The 14,832-nt window shown below is 42.6% G+C and overlaps 1 long non-coding RNA gene across 1 annotated transcript in view; it reads left to right on the top strand.

The window, feature by feature from the left end:
• Positions 1 to 5,992: 5,992 nt before the first annotated feature.
• The window catches only part of LOC135240441 (uncharacterized), a 45,629-nt gene continuing 36,789 nt past the window's right edge, over positions 5,993 to 14,832 (top strand). Inside the window, exon 1 of the long non-coding RNA XR_010325691.1 lies at positions 5,993 to 6,401. This is a non-coding gene — a long non-coding RNA (uncharacterized LOC135240441). The remainder of the gene's footprint in view (positions 6,402 to 14,832) is intronic.

Raw genomic sequence — 14,832 nt, 5'->3', positions numbered from 1 at the left:
TGATGGTCCTAGGCCCTATTGTCTGGGAGCTATTGAACATTGAAAGCGTTAGCCGGCTGCATTTTTTTCCGGTCGGCGGCTTAAAGTCAGGGTTGGAAATATTCGTGTAAAATCGCGCGGGGTGGTAGCGCCCGAAGCATAGGCTCTGCTTATCGGGGCCGCTGTCTGTGAACACTCTAGCAGTAGTTTGATGGTCCTAGGCCCTATTGTCTGGGAGCTATTGAACATTGAAAGCGTTAGCCGGCTGCATTTTTTTCCGGTCGGCGGCTTAAAGTCAGGGTTGGAAATATTCGTGTAAAATCGCGCGGGGTGGTAGCGCCCGAAGCATAGGCTCTGCTTCTCGGGGCCGCTGTCTGTGAACACTCTAGCAGTGGTTTGATGGTCCTAGGCCCTATTGTCTGGGAGCTATTGAACTTTGAAAGCGTTAGCCGGCTGCATTTTTTTCCGATCGGCGGCTTAAAGTCAGGTTTGGAAATATTCGTGTAAAATCGCACGGGATCGTAGCGCCCGAAGCATAGGCTCTGCTTCTCGGGGCCGCTGTCTGTGAACACTCTAGCAGTGGTTTGATGGTCCTAGGCCCTATTGTCTGGGAGCTATTGAACATTGAAAGCGTTAGCCGGCTGCATTTTTTTCCGGTCGGCGGCTTAAAGTCAGGGTTGTAAATATTCGTGTAAAATCGCACGGGGTCGTAGCGCCCGAAACATAGGCTCTGCTTATCGGGGCCGCTGTCTGTGAACACTCTAGCAGTGGTTTGATGATCCTAGGCCCTATTGTCTGGGAGCTATTGAACATTGAAAGCGTTAGCCGGCTGCATTTTTTTCCGGTCGGCGGCTTAAAGTCAGGGTTGGAAATATTCGTGTAAAATCGCGCGGGGTGGTAGCGCCCGAAACATAGGCTCTGCTTCTCGGGGCCGCTGTCTGTGAACACTCTAGCAGTGGTTTGATGGTCCTAGGCCCTATTGTCTGGGAGCTATTGAACTTTGAAAGCGTTAGCCGGCTGCATTTTTTTCCGATCGGCGGCTTAAAGTCAGGTTTGGAAATATTCGTGTAAAATCGCACGGGATCGTAGCGCCCGAAGCATAGGCTCTGCTTCTCGGGGCCGCTGTCTGTGAACACTCTAGCAGTGGTTTGATGGTCCTAGGCCCTATTGTCTGGGAGCTATTGATCCTTGAAAGCGTTAGCCGGCTGCATTTTTTTCTGATCGGCGGCTTAAAGTCACGGTTGGAAATATTCGTGTAAAATCGCGCGGGGTGGTAGCGCCCGAAGCATTGGCTCTGCTTCTCGGGGCCGCTGTCTGTGAACACTCTAGCAGTGGTTTGATGGTCCTAGGCCCTATTGTCTGGGAGCTATTGATCCTTGAAAGCGTTAGCCGGCTGCATTTCTTTCCGATCCGCGGCTTAAAGTCACGGTTAGAAATATTTGTGTAAAATTCCAGGAGGTCATAATGCCCAAAGCATAGGCTCTGCGTCTCGTGGCCACTGTCTGTGAACACTCTAGAATTGGTTTGATGGTCCTGGGCCCTATTGTCTGGGAGCTATTGAACTTGAAAGCGTTTGTCTGCTGCATTTTTCTCCAAATATCAGCTTAAAGTCATAATTGGAAATATTCCTGTAAAATTGCACAAGGTCATAATGCCCGAAGCATAGGCTCTGCGTCTCGTGGCCACTGTCTGTGAACACTCTAGAATTGGTTTGGTGGACCTGGGCCTTTTTATCTTGGGGCTATTGAACTTGAAAGCGTTTTTCACCTGCATTTTTTCCAAATATCAGCTTAAAGTCATAGTTGGAAATATTCCTGTAAAAATGCGCGAGGTCATAATGCCCGAAGCATATGCTCTGCGTCTCGTGGCCACCGTCTGTGAACACTCTAGAATTGGTTTGATGGACGTGGACCTTTATATCTAGGAGCTATTGAACTTGAAAGCGTTTGTCAGCTGCATTTTTTCCAAATATCAGCTTAAAGTCATAGTTGGAAATATTCCTGTAAAAATGCGCAAGGTCATAATGCCTGAAGCATAGGCTCTGCGTCTCGTGGCCACCGTCTGTGAACACTCTAGAAGTGGTTTGATGGTCCTAGGCCCTATTATCTAGGGGCTATTCTGCCATCCAAAGGCTACCACAGTAACTACATTTTTGGCGAAACTGAGTTATAAAAAAAAGAACTAAAAATTTCTTGATATCTGTTTTATCTTGTGACGAAGTTTCAGAGTTCAATTTTGCTTTATTTTAGAGGAAAAAACTATAAAAATTGCAGTAACTACAAAACCCGACTCAAAACCATGGCAGACCGCAGTAAGTGAAGTTACTGCGGTCTGCTTTGGGATTCTACCGGCCGATTTCGCGCTCTACCCATCTAAGTTACCTCACGCGACTGTTTGGGATTCTACCACCAGCCGATTTCACCCATCTAACCTCACACAACAAAGCTGTTTAAGGTGGCACTATCCAGGGTAAAGAGGATAGTGGAACTGGTGTTGAAAATAAAATACCCAGGTAGGCTAAGTAACGATGACATTAAGCGTTGAGAAACTAGCAATCACATTATAAAACACCTGTCAGCCTCGCTATATATGCTGACTGACAAGGCGATGTTTAGTTAGCTAGCGTTAGTTTACCTGCTCCCTGAAAGCTGTAACATTATCACCTGTAACTTCACATCATCGCCGATGCCATGTCATGCACTTCAAGATTGTTTACAGTCTAGCCTACGCATTGTGGATATTTGCCATGAATACGAGTGCGGAGAAAGAAGTGTATGTATCCGCAAATAATGTTGATTAAAAATGTGCACAATTTCGTACTGCAAACGGCTATAAGGCCTAGGCTACTCGCTAAAACTGCCTATTTGGGGAGAGCTGGCTATATATGATAGTATTGAGTAGCCTATTTTGTGGATTAATTGTATTGATACTCAAGGAAAATCAGGACGTTTCTGCCACTGCTTAGTGATTAAAACGTGAAGACGCTGTGTGTCACTTTCCAATTGATTAGTCAGATCGTTTGCATGCTTGTTAATCACTGAAAATTAATTAAAACAGTTTGAGATCAGTGATTAGTTTAAAGGAAAGTTTTGCGCCCCACCAATTTTCAGCTCACAAGTCGCCGCTGTTTAAAACATGTAATATAATAAACAAATTTTACTGTGAATCAGTGTAGCCTTGTATTTATTAATTGTGTTAAATAGTAAAGACAAGGATAATGAAAATTATTAATGTGATTGTCATCAAGGCAACAACAGTGGTGGCGGTGACAACAATGGTGAAATTGAAGATGATGATGCAAAGTTTAATTGATAGGAAAGTAATTATCTAGATAGGTGAATAAGTAAAAAAATGAAATGAAATGATATTAAGACTAAAATATGACGTCTAAAATTCTCAATTTGTCCAGACTTAATTAAACATGCACAAATCCATAAGTAGAATTATAATTAGTACAATTATAACAAAATCAGTGTCAAAATAGTTTTTGTTCACTGAAAACACAGTATAAAAGCTGAGAACATTGTAGTTATTGCACTTTGCTTTTGCATTGCTCTTAGAACCATTTAAGGCAATGCAAAGGCAGAGTGCAGTAACTACATTTTTGGGGTCAAAGGTCAAATCAGCCGTCATGGTTTTTGGGCATAAAAATTCTCATGAATACATGTACAATTAGTGCAATATCATTGATATACCTGTAACCCATTTGGCTGGCCAGTTAAAATACTTTAAAGCCATTTTTCTCAGTTTTACACTTTGCGTAGTTACTGCAGTTAGGCTTTGTAGGGCAGTATACCCTGGTGCCCAGTCCAGTGCCCCTCTCCTGCCCGGTGTGTGATAAAATGCATTTTATAGGACATTTATTGCATCTGTCTCCATTCAGTTGATTCGTACTGGTGAGATTCTCAGATTCTGGGTCATACAAGGCCTGTGGTCACTTCCTCCTTTTGTCTAAAGCCCCGTCTTTAAGCAGTTCCCTATAAACCCGTTCGCTGGCACAATCACATGCACCACACACCACACGGTCTGGTCGTCAACCTCAAATATGGAGCAACACTGTTTCCAAATCATCTGGAAGTTTTAAGACTGGAGGTTTGTCTCTGATTGCTCAGTTCACAGACACAATGCCGCCAAACAGAAGAAAGAAAAGGATCCTCACTCCTCAGCATGGAGTTGAGATAAAAGCAGGAACACATTATGTAGCACTAACAGAACTGAATCCTGACCATAGAGATTAAAATGTGCCAATGACATGAGATACAGCTAACTGTTTAAATATATTCATGGAGCTTTTAATGCATATGGCAACAGCATGTAGTATATAGCATGCTGTGGTAGGGTGGGCGTGGTTTTGCATTGGCTGCAGAGAGAAAGAGTGGGCGGGGCGGCTCTCGAAACTCTGCGCCACAGCTGTTGGGGATTATTAATCAGCACTGATGGTTAATTGTTTGATTGATGGACAGTGTGCTGATTACCTCGGCAGTGAGCCTGGACGCTTAAAAAGCCGGTCTACGGAGACGGACGGGAGACAGAAGAAGAGCTGACGGACGGTCAGCAGGAATTGTGTGTCTGTATACCGAACAGAAAGCCGCGTGGCGGCCGTAAAAATAAAAGACGCATTCGCGTCCAAAAATAAACTCTCGTCTCTCTCATCTCTTACACGAGCGGTGGCACTCAGTTTGCTACACATGCATATTGTAATTTCTCAGATATGGTTACATTGTATCTTACCATACATACTGGTTTTGCAATAGTTCTAGAAGCAGGTACTTTTAAGTGAGTTATTTGCTGGGCTTCCTAGCCAGCTTGTCCTGTTGAAACGATGTCTGGTGTAGCACACTGACAGAGCCATTCACTTTTAAAAAAGCTTTTTTTCCCCACAATCTGTAACTCCCAGCCATACACGCAGGCCTGTTGTTATGGTGCAGCTTCCTCCTCACGCTGAGAGGAGAGGGTAGCCTAGCATGCTAGTCCTCACAAGTGCCAGACACACTCAGCAGTCCATTATCAGGGCTGCTCAGTCACTGCATAAAAGGACTTCTTTTATGCAGCTTCCGCAAACTGCAGGTACCTGAATGACACAAGAAGCAACTAATGCACAGCAAAGAAAACACAAGATGGCGCCTAAATGCTCATGCTCACCTACTGTATCACCAAAAGCACCAAGGCCATCATCCACTGACTCCTCCACATCCCAGAAGTAGTTTTTTCAGTTTATTTTTTTTTTTGTGTTCATTTCAGTTTTTTTTCTATCAAGGCATTTGTGTTACATAAGGTAAGGCAGGTTCAATCAAAATAAATGGCAATGCTAATTATCTATAAATAACAGGACACACTTCAAAGGAAGCGTATCTCATAAAGCCTACATATAGCATATATAATGATACAGGGGAAACACTGCTATGAATAGAATAGTGAGGATAGTTAAGTAAAACGTGTCTGTCTTAACAATCCTCACACATAGGCACCAAGGAATGGAGGGGATATATATATATATATATATATATATATATGACAAAAGAAAAATAGGATATATATATATATATATATCCTCATGCAGTGATCAAATGTTGCAAAAGTAAAATCTGTCTCTTCATTAATCGGGTTCATAAAATTAATCAAATCATTATTACAAATTTCAGTATTGAATATTAAAATAATAACCAATGACGTAACAACGTCCATTGGTTCTTTGAGGTGGTAGGCTCAAGCATTTACAAGCATCTAAACTAAAATCCTAAAAGGCTAAATAAGGATATACAAAGGGAACTAGGGCGCTCCGTGCGTGGATCTAGTCCTGTGTGTTCTCCAGCACACGTGGTGCCTGATAGAACCAAAACTCCTTTGTTGGAGCGAATTATGAATCCGCTTTTAGCATGATGCGCTAAATATGGCCAAGAAATGAGGGGAATGGCGAGCACAAAGGGCTACTGAAGTTAGCGACATCTAGCTAATCTCAGTGCACCTTGGCATTCTAAATATACCAGACCATATATGGAATGAGCAGCTATTAGTGCAGGAGAGTTCACATGCACGGATATCAGTTAAAAGGAAGTTGGATTGTAAACCAATGTTAGTAATAGAGTATATACGTTAGCTATGCTGGCTTGGTGACTGTAGCCAACTAACAATCAATGTGATATAAACACAGCATTATGCAATCGATAAAATACTTGTTTGCAAACAAAGAACAAACAGAAGCTTCCTAAGCAAATGCCTGGATGTTTGTTCAGTCTTTCTTCTGTAGCGCAGATGTGTCTGCGATTGGTCGCGCGGCTTGTTCATCAAGGAAACTTTGACTTGGGCACCATCTCTGGATCTCTACTGCGCTATCTGTAGAAAGTCGATCTCCATGCTGGCTCTCTTCCGTCCTTTCGTTGTTACTGGAGTTGGAAGATGTGCTGGCTTGCTGTTGCAGGAAGGTACGTTGGCTGCACACGTTTTCTTGTATGTTGCAGAGTAAACGAGTAAAGTTAGTAAATAAACTAATTCCATGGGGGATCAGTTTCTTTAGCATTACTTGCAGTATACCTGTAGCTAACGTGTTTACTTGGTGTTATAAACTGCTGGCCGTGGCTATAACCTCAGTGAGACAGTGCGTCTCTACACATGTTCCTTTACAGGCAGGTCTTTACTTCTCTTTAAGCCCACGTTCACTTAAAGACAGTGCCTTTTGCACATCTCTCCTGCTGAGCAGGAACGAAAGCATACATAAGCAAATGCCATGCTTCATAATGGGTGACATAGCATCTTATGCAGCATGTTATGCCAGATAAGACATGTCACATGGCTAATAGCTATAACCTTATAAATGGTGATGTGCTTATGTTGGATGCTTGGCTAACGGACATAACTCATGATGTCACTTTGTCATGACACCGTCCAAATCAACCCAAGGGAAAATTAGTCCCCTTTAATCCTGTTACAATAGCATTAAATATCTCTTGTATTTAAATCTTGCCACACAACTCTGCCACGGTAGGTAGTGATAAAAATTCTCTTTAAATACTCTCACCTGGTCTTGCTCACAAGATGACATTAATCTTCAGCACTTCCAAGCTTGGTCATCCACTGAACTTTGAGGTGATGTCCCTAACTCTGCGCAACTTATGCTTTTGTTTAACATCTTATGACTTTCCACTCTAATACCAGAGTTATAACTTATGCTGTGCTTAATGAAATATTAGCTAGTTCTATTAGTAGCATAGTACTGTAATGATGTAAAGTGACATTCTTTTCAGTGTCATTGTCCTCATGCTGAGGTATTGCTTCACAAATAATTCACAGATGCATTACAGTATGTAATATTTCAATGAACATCCTTTAAAGTGACACCAGTTTCAGTTTTCCTAATGCTGAGCTATTTCTTTAGAAATAATTCTGAAAGTAGGCCTAATACTGGTTGCTGTGTTGTTGATGTGACAGACGGGGGGAGGGGGGTCAGCTGTAATTTCATTAGCTGAGTGGGCTGGTGTGAATTCAAAACCACGGAAGTTTATGCTTATGACTGTGGCTTGTGATCTGAAATGTTGGGACTTAGCAACGGTGCTGTGCTACGTACTTTCACTGAGACCGACGTCAGAAGTGGCGAACAGGCGGCTAAGTCACGACCCCATGTAACCAGTAGTGTGCATCTGTGATGCGTCGATTTATTGTGAAATAAAAATTCAAGGATTGCCTTGTCAGAATACAGAATTAACTTCCGCTAACTTCACTCGCTGACAAAAGTGAGTGATTGCCTCTGATATAGATCAAGGTGGATTGTACCAGTCTAGCTAGATCCACCCAAATGGATGCAGGACAATGCATTTAGGCTAAATCGGCTGTACCTTTTGACTCTGATATGTAGCCCTCTCCTTTACTGGAATCAGAGATATATTGTGACATAGTGACATCTTGAACATGGCACAGGGCATTAGGGAGTATTTTTAATAGGTTCTGGGGAATCTCCATGGACAGAGCTTCCTTAAAGAAAGGGAAAAATCCATTTAAATTGTACAAAGCCCCTTCATCACAAAGCTTTGTCTGTTTGACGACTCATCCCCTTGGGAAGTGGAATACACTGGAGATTTACTGGAATAAAATATTTGATCAATCGTTGCTACTTTACAACACATGGCCAGTTATGCAATGACTTTGCTGTATACAGTGAGCACCATACTGTGCTGTGAGATGGGTGGACTATTTATAAAAAGTACTGCAATTTCTACATAATGAACTAAAAATATATAAATAAAACTATAAATGTATAATACCCTTAAAAAGCCGAGAATTTGCACTTTACCCAGGTAATAATTGTTTGATTACAAATATAAAATTGTGGGAGTACAGAGGGAGCCAAATCAAGAAAAAAAAGTATTTTCCCCAATAAATTAATGCTGTAATGAGGCAAAGTGCCTGGAGTACTGTGCCTATACACAAATATAATGCACAGCTGACAATCAGAATTGAGTATTTAACCAAGCCATGGTATATATGGATACAATAGACTCTGCATTAGGCCTAACCTTTACAGCTGATTCATCATTAGATCCAACCCAAAAGGAAGAGAGAACAGGACCGAAGGGACTCAGTATGGGTTAGGGTCAGGGTTAGGGTTAGGGTATGAGTACATTTTGGGATAGGGATCAGGAAATGAAGAGAGGCAGGTACAGGGATGGCAACATACAGTTTGGGATACTTTTTAGGAAGGGGGGGCTATAGTATTTATGGGGGAGAGCGGTTTGCACCAATGTTACAGATCCTGTGTCATGTCTAAAGACATTTAAAGAGCCCATTAGATAGTATGAATATGAAATCTAATGGGTACATAAAGCAGTTATGACATGTAGCAAAATTTATGTATTTATTTACTTCAAGTATTTAAGTTAGTTGAGTGTCTAAAAACATATAGGCCTATCACCATGTTCAAAAAAAGTACGACTATGTACAAGTTGCTCATAATTAAACATCTACTCAGCATGCACACCTCTATGCAGGGAGCGTGCACATACATGATACTGCTTTATACTGTTAGGTGCTCCTGAACAGTACATTATTTTGATGTTCACTTTTATGAGCAGTTTAATTTAACTTAAGCAACTGTCACTTCACGGTTTATGGTTTAATGGACCGGAAAAAAAATGTAAATGACACACAGTAATGATGGCACAATACAAGTCTGCATGATGCCATTAGGGGGATTTAATGTACAGCCATTTTAATTTTCCACGTTTTGTTCTAATTTACTTTTACACCTCTTGAATGGACATTGTCTAATGCCCTGGCTTCATACACTGATAACATTGGGCTGTTTAGCTGTCTTAAAATATTAATGAAGCACTTAAATGCAGCACGGTTATGAAAACTTCAGAAAAACTGTGTTGAAAGTGGAGCGGCAAACATTTTAATATTAATATTTTCACTTCATAAGCAATTGAACATTGAAATTAAAATAGTTAAGTCCCCCCCTTTTCAAACCTGATGGTTGTATGAAATTGAATTCAAATTCATGAGAGGCTTTGATGTAGGTTAAAGAAAGATCAACAGCTTCAAATGTGTGCCTGTTAGCAAAAGATTCAAAGCAATCAAATAGTGTATGTCCTTGCCATAGAAATATGATTTTGTTCAGTGGTGCATTCACCATGTCTCTATGCCTTGTTTGAGAGGCAGTTTTCCGGCATGTTCTGTACATGTAGCGTCAATCACACAACGGCCATGGAAGTAATCTTTATCTACTTCATATTGCAGGTGATTATTATATCATATTTACTATTTAAACTGTAAAGAGGAATCTTATGAATCTAATCCTGCTATTAAAAGAGTTGCCGTTGACTACCGCTACATAGGCAGTATACTGTAGGTCTTTCTCTCGTTCACTATTTGCTATTTCCGGTTTTCGGCTATGAGGAGGTATCACCACTTCTGCTCCCACCATTGGCAATGGAGCAAATTAAGCGGGATCATGTAACTCTGTCTCCGAAAGACAAAGAAAAATGTCCATACTTCTTTTGTTTTCTTGAGGGATAAGACCTTAAGTGGAAGTGAGGAGAGATGAAGATCCGTTATTCAAAAAACAAAAAAAAAACAAATGAATGTGCACGTGTAGTAGCCTACATATTTTTAAGAGGGAGATGGGTTTTTCACGCTAATAATACATTATTGTGCATATATAAGCATATGTGGGAACATACTTCTATAGATAATGTTCTCTTATCATGGGATACCTGACAACATGACTAGACCACAAGATTGAGGTTCCTTGGTTTTTTTGTGTGACTCCAATATTAGCTGTTTGGTTTTTGAGTGTTCTCCCACCAATGAGATGGCACCAGAAAGATGAACTCTTGGTAGGTGTGTCAGCCATCTAACTAAAGAGCAGTATTTCACACACCACCTTCCGCACAGGTTGTCTTAACTATCACCACTGGCAGGAAACTGGGTTACTCCTACATTGCTTCACTTCCTTTACAAAAAATGGAACCAGGAGAAAGACTATTTATCTTTGTATGGCAATGTTAGTTTATTGGCTAATAATGTGAATACAGACGTTTGCACTTGTTTTCAGAAATCAGCATTTTTTAAACACAGGCAGTGTGGAAAATGTCTGAGTTTTGACTGTTTTTACCTGCATTTTAAACAAACTGACATTATAAATTAAAATATAAAATCAGACAGGACACGATTCATGACAGATTAATAAGCACAAATACATCAGTACAAAAATAACTTGACTTGGTGAGATGGTTGCTCAATTAAAAAGTGGTAACTTATTTTGAAATCTTTGAAACATCAATCAAACAATGAACGCTGACAATTAATTGATGATATGCTGGATGTAATGATGGCGAGATGTGGGAGCCTAATTTTTAGACATTTGGTAAAGTTATAAGCCAGTTAGCTTGCTAAGTATTCTAAAAGGCAGGGACCAAATGCTAACCCTTTCATCTGACCCTTGCCATTGTTGTTTTGTTTGTATACTCACAATCATTGCTTTTTGGCCAATACTGAGCGACACAAACCAATTGATTATACAGATACGTAAGACAATTCCCTCTGTCATCCAGAACTACCGTCCTGTCTCCCTTCTCCCTTTCCTATCCAAAACAATTGAACGAGCTGCTTCTAACCAACTCTCCTCTTTTCTCTCACTGAACAACCTCCTAGACCCCTACCAGTCCGGCTTCAGACCTGGCCACTCGACAGAGACCGCACTCCTCTCGGTCAGTGAGTCGCTTCACGCCGCACAAGCAGCCTCCCATTCATCTGTCCTGATCCTCCTAGACCTTTCTGCTGCCTTTGACACAGTCAACCACCCCATCCTCCTATCCTCCCTGGCAGCTATGGGGATCTGTGGCACAGCACTAGACTGGATTGAGTCCTACCTCTCCGGTCGCTCCTTCCAAGTCGCCTGGGCTGGTGCAGTATCAGCACCTCGCCCCCTTGCCACAGGAGTTCCCCAGGGCTCTGTCCTTGGTCCCCTCCTATTCTCCCTGTACACTCAATCTCTTGGTCCTGTAATCTCTGCCCATGGGTTGTCCTATCATTGTTATGCCGATGACACCCAACTCTTTCTCTCCTTCCCCCCCTCTGACACTCAGGTCTCTGCTCGCATCTCTGCTTGCCTGAGGGACATCCAGAGCTGGATGGATAACCACCATCTTAAGCTGAACCCAGGTAAGATGGAGATGATCTTCATCCCTGCTCCATCCTCTAACCTTCTTGACTTTTCTATTTCCCTAGGGGACACCGTGGTGTCACCATCACCCACCGTAAAAAACCTTGGAGTGGTGATGGACAACAGACTGTCCCTCTCCCAGAACATCACGGCGGTGAGTCGAACGTGCAGGTTCTTCCTGTACAACATCCGGAGAATCCGCCCCTTCCTCACCACCTATGCAACCCAGCTCCTGGTTCAAGCACTGGTCCTGTCCCGCCTGGACTACTGCAACTCACTACTAGCTGGTCTGCCAGCATCCGCCATCAGACCCCTGCAGCTCATCCAGAATGCTGCAGCACATCTGGTCTACAACCTCCCCAGACATTCCCATGTCACCCCCCTGCTCACTGACCTCCACTGGCTGTCTGTTATGGCTCACATCAAATTTAAGACCTTGGTGCTTGCATACCAGGCAGCTAAGGGGTCAGCACCAGGGTACATCCAGAGGATCATCAGACCCTACACACCAGCCAGACCTCTCCGTTCTGCCACCTCTGGACGCTTGGCACCTCCCCCTCTTCGCGTCTGTACTTCCCGCTCCCGTCTGCTGTCTGTCCTGGCCCCTTGCTGGTGGAATGACCTCCTCGTGGCGGTCAGAACAGCAGAGAATCTTACCACCTTCAAACGCAGACTGAAGACTCATCTCTTCAGGCTGCACCTCTCCCCACCCCTCCCTAGCCTATAGTTTAGCTCACTGTACCTAGTTAGGATAATATGATTACGTTAGTGTATTTGGCAGGATTGTTGTTTTTGTCTGATTAGGCAAATGTGATTCCAGTGCTAGTTTGTACTTGGTAGGATTCTTGTTTGCTGAACAGCTTACTCTACAGGGTTGGAGTCCTGATCGATGTGGTCACTTCTGGCACTATGATCCTTACTTCACTCTAGTGTTTCTTTTGCACCTCTACATCGTGAACCAATGCACTTGTTGTACGTCGCTCTGGATAAGAGCATCTGCTAAATGCCTGTAATGTAATGTAACAATGATGGCATGGATGTAGCATGGATACATCATATATTTCTATTCATTCATTTTTAACTCTGTATGCCGTACAATTTTGAAAGAAACACGCATAATGCAGTTTTGCTCTTTTCAACCAAATTGGAAAAATAGGAGGAATTAATGATCATGCTTTCTTTGCTCAAGGGCAAAACACTTGCATTTCAGAATGAGGAGCACTATGTGCAATAACCTGTAGGCCTGTTTCACCAGCGGATGGCGCTGAGCAACAAAGCTCAGACTCTCCTGAGTATTCTCAGCCAGTGATGAGAGGTGATCCCTGAACCCCAGGAAAGTGATTAGGATGGCAGATTTCATCCGCCAACTAATGGGGTGTTGGGGTGTACCAAAGGTCTATGCAAATATATTTGCAGCACTGGTTCCCCATTGAAATAATTACAATGACCACAGGCTCAGTCCTTACAAATGTGAACTTCTGTACGTACATTCTGATGTCTTGTAAACGCACAGAAACAAACACACACACACACACACACACACACACACACACCTACACACACACACACACACACATCTATTTGTGACCTCAGAGAACAGGCATCTTTAGCTGCCACCCTCCCCTCTATAACATGCATATTTATACTACATATCAAAGCCAGCTGTCCCCTGCGAGTTACAGGTCTGAAGTGTGTGAAAACCGCTGTTGAGCCTTTAGCCCTGCTGTATTCCTTTTAGTGGAAACAAGGCCTCGGTGGATTCTAGGGCCTCGGCAATTTGGAGGTTGTGGTTGCCTTTCACAGGGGGAAAAAATTGGCAGTAATGTTTCAGGACAGGAAATGTAGCTTTGCTCACAAGCATGCCCTGCAAAAACACTGACAAATGATCAAGGATTCTGAGACAAAATACACATGAAGATAATTCACGAGTACCGTAAACATTGGCAGGCAAAATGGGACTCGTATTTACAGTATTTTGTCAATGAGCATTAAAAGTGCACTTTGTCTTCGTCTTACAGATAGATATATTAAACCCTTATAATACACCTGTAATACAATGTGCTTTATAGAAGTAAAATAAATTTACACTAATTAAAACACAGAAGCAACCCCTCTCCTTCCCATTAAATGCAATACAATTATAATGAAGGTTAATCAGATGCAAGTAATGCACAATAAACAATGAAACGAGGATTTATAATAATAGTAATTATCTCCTTAGCCAGCTTGCATGTTTATATGAGTGTATGCTGTTGGTAGTTATTCTTCAGACCCTGTGTATAGAAAGTGGGAGCAGGTTAATGCGTTAAGGCTGTGTGTCACTCACAGCGACAGCCCGCCTCCTCAGCAGTGTTGGCAATTTAGCGACTTTCTCGCTAGATTTAGTGCCTTTTTTACTTTCCTAGCGACTAAAAATCTTATCTAGCGACAAGTTTGGCGACTTCTCACAACTTTGCCGACGTCCATTCTTGTTGTCGAGCAACAGAAAAAATTACCTTTCACCGAGTTGTGACAACGTGTTAGCGGGGGGGGTGGGGGGGGTTGGTCAGTGCTACCGTGCTACCCCCCCCCCCCCACGGTAACACGGTAGCACCCCCCCCCCCCAACACAGTAGCACCCCCAACCACCCCGCATTGGGTGACACGCCACTGGACGTCATCACACAACCTAGCGACTTCTAGTGATATTTTTTTGGCAACACTGCTCCTCAGCTTCTCCAGAGCTGGATTGGCTTGTGTGGGCGAGCCCCATCCAGACCATATACCGATCAGGTGTGCTGCGCACACACTCCAGTCTGAGGGCTTTCAGGCTAAAAGCAGCTACAGACACATCACCCACACCAAATTCACTCTGAGTCAGTGAACTGCCCTTTGCATCGGATAGTGTCAGTTTATATGGGCACTCGGTCAGTGAGTGCAGCAATTCTACTGACGGAAAGGGTGCTTCAACAGTCAAGAGACAGATCTTTCAGAGTCAAAAATATACTGTAGGCCTGAGCGTCTGATTGGTCTGATTCTGTAGCAAGGTTGCTGGAAGATAATGTCTGTGATGATTTAAGGTCATTTTGAGACATTAATGTTTATTATATAACTTAAGTTAAATATAATGGCGTAAATAGTTGTATCGTTAGGTAGTGTGGAGGATTGTTCAGCCAAAAATTAAAATGGTCTACTGGCGATTGTGTTCATATCTGCTGT

Source organism: Anguilla rostrata, chromosome 15 (assembly GCF_018555375.3).
Source record: "Anguilla rostrata isolate EN2019 chromosome 15, ASM1855537v3, whole genome shotgun sequence".
NCBI classification, from domain to species: Eukaryota; Metazoa; Chordata; class Actinopteri; order Anguilliformes; family Anguillidae; genus Anguilla; species Anguilla rostrata.
The sequence above is the reverse complement of the archived record's forward strand: the minus strand, read 5'-3'. Positions and strand labels throughout refer to the sequence as shown.